The following is a 6,189-nucleotide window of genomic DNA, read 5'->3' on the forward strand; positions in this document are numbered from 1 at the left end:
CGCTCGACTTGACCGCTAGTTTGAGGATGGAAAGCTGTGCTAAAGCGGATGTTGGTGTCCATGGCCTTCTGAAAAGAATCCCAAAACTTGGAGGTAAAGATGCTTCCGCGGTCTGAAGAGATCACCTATGGAATGTCGTGCAGAGAGACAATTGGAGAGGTATACAGCTCCGCCAATTGAGCTGCAGTGATAGACTCTTTGATAGGCAGAAAGTGAGCCACTTTAGTGAGTTTGTCGATGACAACGAATATAGCATCATTGCCACGCTTGGACTTTGGAAACCCAGTCACGAAGTCCATCTCAATGTGGTCAAACTTCCATTCTGGAATGGCAAGAGGTTGGAGGAGACCAGCTGGCCTTTGGTGTTCTGCCTTCACTCTTCTGCAGACATCACACTCATTCACGAACTGGGCAATCTCACGCTTCATTCGAGTCCACCAATAAGCCTGCTTGAGGTCCTGATACATCTTCGTACTCCCAGGGTGGATAGAGAGGAGGCGAGGGCCGGTGATGTAGCGGCCGGGCGGGGAGGACGCCTCGGGCGGCGGCGGGTGGCGATGGGCCTCGGGGGCCCGACCTAGGCCTCCCGGGCCGGAGCGGCGGCGGCGGGATGAAGGCCACTTGTCGCACGCTGATTGGTGCGGTCGCGGCGGCGGGAAGCGTCCGGTTAGGCGGCGGACATGTCCGGCGGCGACACGGCGATTTTTAGGGTTTTGGGGTAGAGGAGATCCGAGAATTTCGGAGGGGGTCTATATATAGGCATAGGAGGAGCTAGGAGAGTCCAAGTGAGGTGCGGTTTTAAGCCACGCGATCGTGATCGAACGCTCTAGATGATAGAGAGGGTTTAGCTGGGCTTTGTGCCAAATTGGAGGGTGTTGGGCTGCAACACACACGAGGCCTTCTCGGTCCCTCAGTTAACCGTTGGAGCATCAAACGAAGTCCAAATGGTACGAAACTTGATAGGCAGTCTACCGGTAGTAAACCAAGGCCGCTTGGCAAGTCTCGGTCCAATCCAGAAATGTTTAACCCCCACACATGAAAAGAAGTAGAAAGGGACCACCGGAGGAGATAGGAGCGCCGGAATGCAAAATGGACAACGGGGAAAATGCTCGCATGCATGAGATGAACACGTATGCAAATGCAATGCACATGATGGAATAATATGAGATGCATGACAACGACAACAACACACGGAGACAAAAACCCGAACCCGAGGAAATAAAATAACTTAGCGCTGGAAACGACAAGAGTTGGAATACATATAAGGTAAATTACATCTGGGGTGTTACACATCTTATGTAGATTAGAAGTAGGATTTACAATCTTTGCCTCAAATCATTTAATGGGTTTAGCTACTGTGAGTTCCAGTATGGTCGTTTATTGATCACAAAGGAATTGCTTCTGCCATTGGAAGTATGACATGAGTCCTGACTTCTACAGGTAAGGAATTAACTCACTTGGTAGTTTTCTAGCTGTTTGAATTTATCTTCCTGTTGCCACAAATTACATTACTATTATTTTCTACAAACCAATGTAGGAATCTGTAGTTTCTCCATGCTAGTAAAAAATGAAGGAGTTCCCCTGATATTCCCCATCACTTTTCATAACATAATGTGCATCTTATCTTCACTGATATAAACAATCTCGGTAAGAATCCTCTATCTTCAAACAAACCTCTAACACCATGGATCATTGTTTCAAAATCTCTGGCATGGGCTTGAAGGGACATTATGGAGGCATCAGATGGTCGGGGGGATCGGCAATGGGAGGCTACCACGACAAGCAACTAGCAAGTAATCTATGTTTTCTTTGTTATTATATTTTCTGTTTGTCCTATGTACTAATTCATGTATCTCACTTTCCACTATTTTTAATACGAATCAAACCCCCCACGTATATATGTTTCTTGCATATTTCAGACTGAATTAGAAGTATAACCACATTGACATAAGTATGAATGATGATGCACTTATCACATGTTAAGATGATACTACTCCACAAACAGTGTACAAACTGTAAGAAATCTTTCAGACATTGTTAAACTTATTAGCCAATGATAATATAATTTTTGACGAATAGGTTTCTGAGCTGACATAAACCTGAACTCCACACTAATGTACTTATCTTACAAATGATTTGTCTTGATAAATTCTTCGATCTCAATCTTACAAATGGAAAGAGTCATGGGCCCTCAGCAAAGTCACTTTTTTCTGCACCACTAGCAAGTTTGATATAAATAGATTGTGTTTGTGAATTTTTTGGATGGTACTGCCCAAGTACCAGTCTTTTTGTGTGAAAACTAAAAAAGATTTAGGAGAACCTTTAGTCTCTATTTTGTGCACCGAAGGAGAATTTTGTTGGGTAGGGTTGCATCACACAATCTTATATGTTGTCGACCATTGTTACCTGTACATGATGCTACTTCAGAAAATTAGTAATTAATATATACATCTATATATGTATATATATTTCAAATTTATAATCCAAGATACTATGATGTAACTAGCTCGTACGATGCAATATATTAGTAATTTATAAGCTGTCTATTTATCAATATGTTGTTGCTTGCTTGCTGGGCCGGAACTACCTTGGTTGCAGCACTCGGTAGGACATTATCACCACAAAATCGAATCTACGGGTTCATGGCAATAGTCGACCTACCATGATTGTCTCGTGTGGCCTATTTCCACATGTGTGGCTGCAAGATCAAGATTATGGTGTAGGTCATTGTCGTGGCCGTGTACATTGGCCAAGGCACCAATGTCATTCTCAATTGTCCCTGCAAAACAAATGTCATTCTCAAGTGATTGAGGTTGACATTCGACCCAAGGAGCATGAACTCACATGATATAACCAATCCATGGATTTTATTCACGTGCCCAACATGTGTTCAATGCCTAACCGGAATTCAAGCCAACAAGGACGCCATCACATAATGATTATCTTTATGGCGCTCTTCATACCCATGGATACATGACAATTTCCAATGCCTAATAGGAATTCAAGATCAACAAGGACATCAGCAGATAAATTATGTCTTTAACAAAACCGGTAACATTGACTTCGTCGAGACCGGCCTGAGCATGCCGTTTCACTTAAAAGTCTCACTATACGATTAAGAATTTTTAGTGTTAATCCTGGTACACTAACTAAGACTGAGAGGAAATACTCGCATGTATGCTTCTGTCCATAACCTGTATGCTGCTTTGATGTCAACAGAGAAAGAGGAGCTATGGACTAGGCATTACATGCTGGACACCATGGACTGAAAACATGAGACATGGATTGACACGGGAATGATGTATTACAATTCCGTTTCCCATATAATCTAAAAGGATGAGTTGGGCTTCCTTTCATGAGCATCTTTTCTGTAAGGTTCATGTATAGAGAAAGAAGAAACAAATATAAACATTATAGCCTAGATGAGGAATTGAGGATAACGGTGGTTTATCTCAATGCCACATGTTTAGTTAGTGGAGCTTGCTCTTGGAGTACGCATGGAAATTAACTTGATGGAAGCAAATAACATGGCAATAAGGTGGCTAGATTTTTCTATTCTTTTACACAGTACATTTATGTTTATTTAAAATCAATTGCCAGCAAATTTCATGTTCCAATGAAGGGGATTTTCCCCCATGATTTGGTGTTCCTTTTTCTTTCGATTTAATATGTGCTTCCAGTGTGCATTGATAACATATGTAATCATTTTGATCTAAGTGGCGAAAGGTTCCAACGCGAGTCATTATTATGCGCTAACAGACAAATGTACTCAAGCATATCATTCATCTTATGTGTCGCTAACTTACTATCCATGGCGGATGGCACACACATGCTGTTGTGTGTTGTTAGCAAATTGAACTCCTTCTGTGATCACCTTAACTTAGACATCTTCCTCCAGCTATGACGTACTGCTGCAAGGTTCCTACATAATGATATTTTTCACCATATTTATTAAATCGTTTATATTCTCCTCGGGCTTACTTTTATTTGGAAAGGAGAGAGGAAGAAAGGTTGATGACACAGCATCCAGCGGCCAACCCTACAGGACATGGAAATCATAATACTAGGTCTTCTGGTGCAAGTTTTATGTACGATAATATTTGATTACAAAACACAAGTATTTTCTTAAATTTAACTAGGCGTAATGATTCATGGATGCATAAAAATGGTAGGCATATATGCATGCCCTTCAAAAGTACAAAATAAAGTAATTTTCGTAGTTGCTCTCTATTTTGTATGTTAATTATCAAAATAGTTAATCAGGGTCAAATTACGCTATATATATATATTATAGGCAAGAGATACCCAGGATCAAACATTACAATTGATTACATCAAAATGGAAGTCCCTTATGCTACAACATGACATGTCAGCATCAATTCTAATAAGTTCTCCTATGCAATAGAACAAGGTTTGACTAGGTTTCAAATTGCCCCAATATGTATGTAGCAATCCCAAATAGAATATAACTTAGGTGTCATAGACAAACAAGAACCGTCGAGGTGTAATGATTCTTCTATGCAACATGATAAATATCGACCATGTTTCGTATAATTATTGCAAAAGGAATACACATTCTGAGGATACATGTATCAATCCCAAATAGACACTAACAACTCCAATCCCATAGAAGACATCATAAACTTCGATGAGAAATGTTTACAAAAAGAAATTGAAGAAAAGAAAGTGAAGACAATACAAAAACAAAGTTACAAAGCAAACATATATCATGCAATCTGTTGAAGGGAATATGCCCTAAGCAAATATAGGAGTATAACTCCAGACTTCAAAATCATATTTATACATTTTTTCTATATTTTTAACTAGCCCGTGCAAATGCACGGGTTGACGACTAGTTTATCTAATTTGTTTTTGAGATGGAAGCAGGGTGTCAACTGGGCTGTGTGGGACACTCTGGCCTGTTTAGACAGCCTTTTCTTTTATGTTTACCACAGACCAGCCCAGTATGTTTTTTGTTTCTGAAAATGGCTAGCCCAGTTCTTTTGTGATTTGTCAATTAAGTCGCTTTATCAGGCCTGCTGGGCTGCAAATCTTTCAAGACGATGAGAGCTTCATTCGGCTGGCCGAGAAAATGGCCTATCGGTAATGAGAAATGGGCTGTACATTTTTAAAACACATCAAACCGGCAATTATTTTCAAATATCTTTTTTTTCATTTCGAGATTTCAAATTGCATTGATTTTTATGCGTGGAAAATTTATTGGATTTTATATTGATATACATTTATTTTTAAAATCAGTCTGAATGTGACTCGAAATTTCGGGATTAAAAACAGTTCAGACCGCACCGACATATGCAAAATTTTGTATAATTTTTTAACCGTGGCCACAATATGGGCTGTAATGCTAACATAAAGAATATGAGCTCCAAAAAACCCGTAAGAATTAGCAAATGGGTTGTAAATTATTTGAAATAATGGCAGATGGGCTGTATGTTGTTTTCCACAGATTCGAGGCTTTCCACTGACGGCCTGTACACTGTTGGATAACCATCCAACGGCTGTCGTGCTTCTTCAATCTCTGCTCTTCCTGCTCCAGCCGCTCAAACAAGCGTCGGCGGGACTGCCTGCTCCCTCCTCCCCACGGCCGGCTGTGTTGCCACGCAGGCCTCACCGCCCCACCGTACTTCCATCGCTGGCCTAGCCATCCCTCTACTCACCCACACCTGCTGTTATTCTCCGGCGACGGCAGACGAACCAGTAAACCCTCGTACAGTCGTACTCCCCTTTGCATGTAAAACAAAAACAACGGCCGAGTCTTCCCTGCCTCCGTGTCGTTCCCTTCCTAGGCCTCGCCGTTGTCCACCGCCCTGGTGCTCTCGGCGTGGCGTGGTCAGCGTGGTCAATGACCGACATGCATCTGAAGTGGACTGTACGTGGAGAGGCTGACAGCTGGGTCCACGGCTGCACGCAAGGAAATGCCTCCTTATTACACGCGAAATAATGATTTCCTCCACCTGACATCTGGGACCCACCGAAACGGCCTCTATATTTCGCGAAAAAAATGTTACCGCCGCTGACAGCTCGGACCCACCAGCTATATCTTCGCACACAAGGAAGTGCCACCTTATTACGCACAAAAAATGAATACTCCCCCTGCTAGCTAGGACCCAGTATAGTGGGCCTACTACGTTGACGGGGACGAAGGGCTTTGTCAACTTAGTCAATATG

At 42.0% G+C, this 6,189-nt stretch overlaps 1 long non-coding RNA gene across 1 annotated transcript; it reads left to right on the plus strand.

Annotated features, from left to right (window-relative positions):
• Nucleotides 1-1,301: 1,301 nt before the first annotated feature.
• LOC123185620 (uncharacterized) lies at nucleotides 1,302-3,397 on the plus strand. The gene is made up of 3 exons (XR_006493446.1): nucleotides 1,302-1,440; nucleotides 1,724-1,793; nucleotides 3,220-3,397. It is a non-coding gene; the product is annotated as an uncharacterized lncRNA (long non-coding RNA).
• The last annotated feature ends 2,792 nt before the right edge of the window (nucleotides 3,398-6,189 follow it).

Source organism: Triticum aestivum, chromosome 2A (assembly GCF_018294505.1).
Source record: "Triticum aestivum cultivar Chinese Spring chromosome 2A, IWGSC CS RefSeq v2.1, whole genome shotgun sequence".
Taxonomy (NCBI): Eukaryota; Viridiplantae; Streptophyta; class Magnoliopsida; order Poales; family Poaceae; genus Triticum; species Triticum aestivum.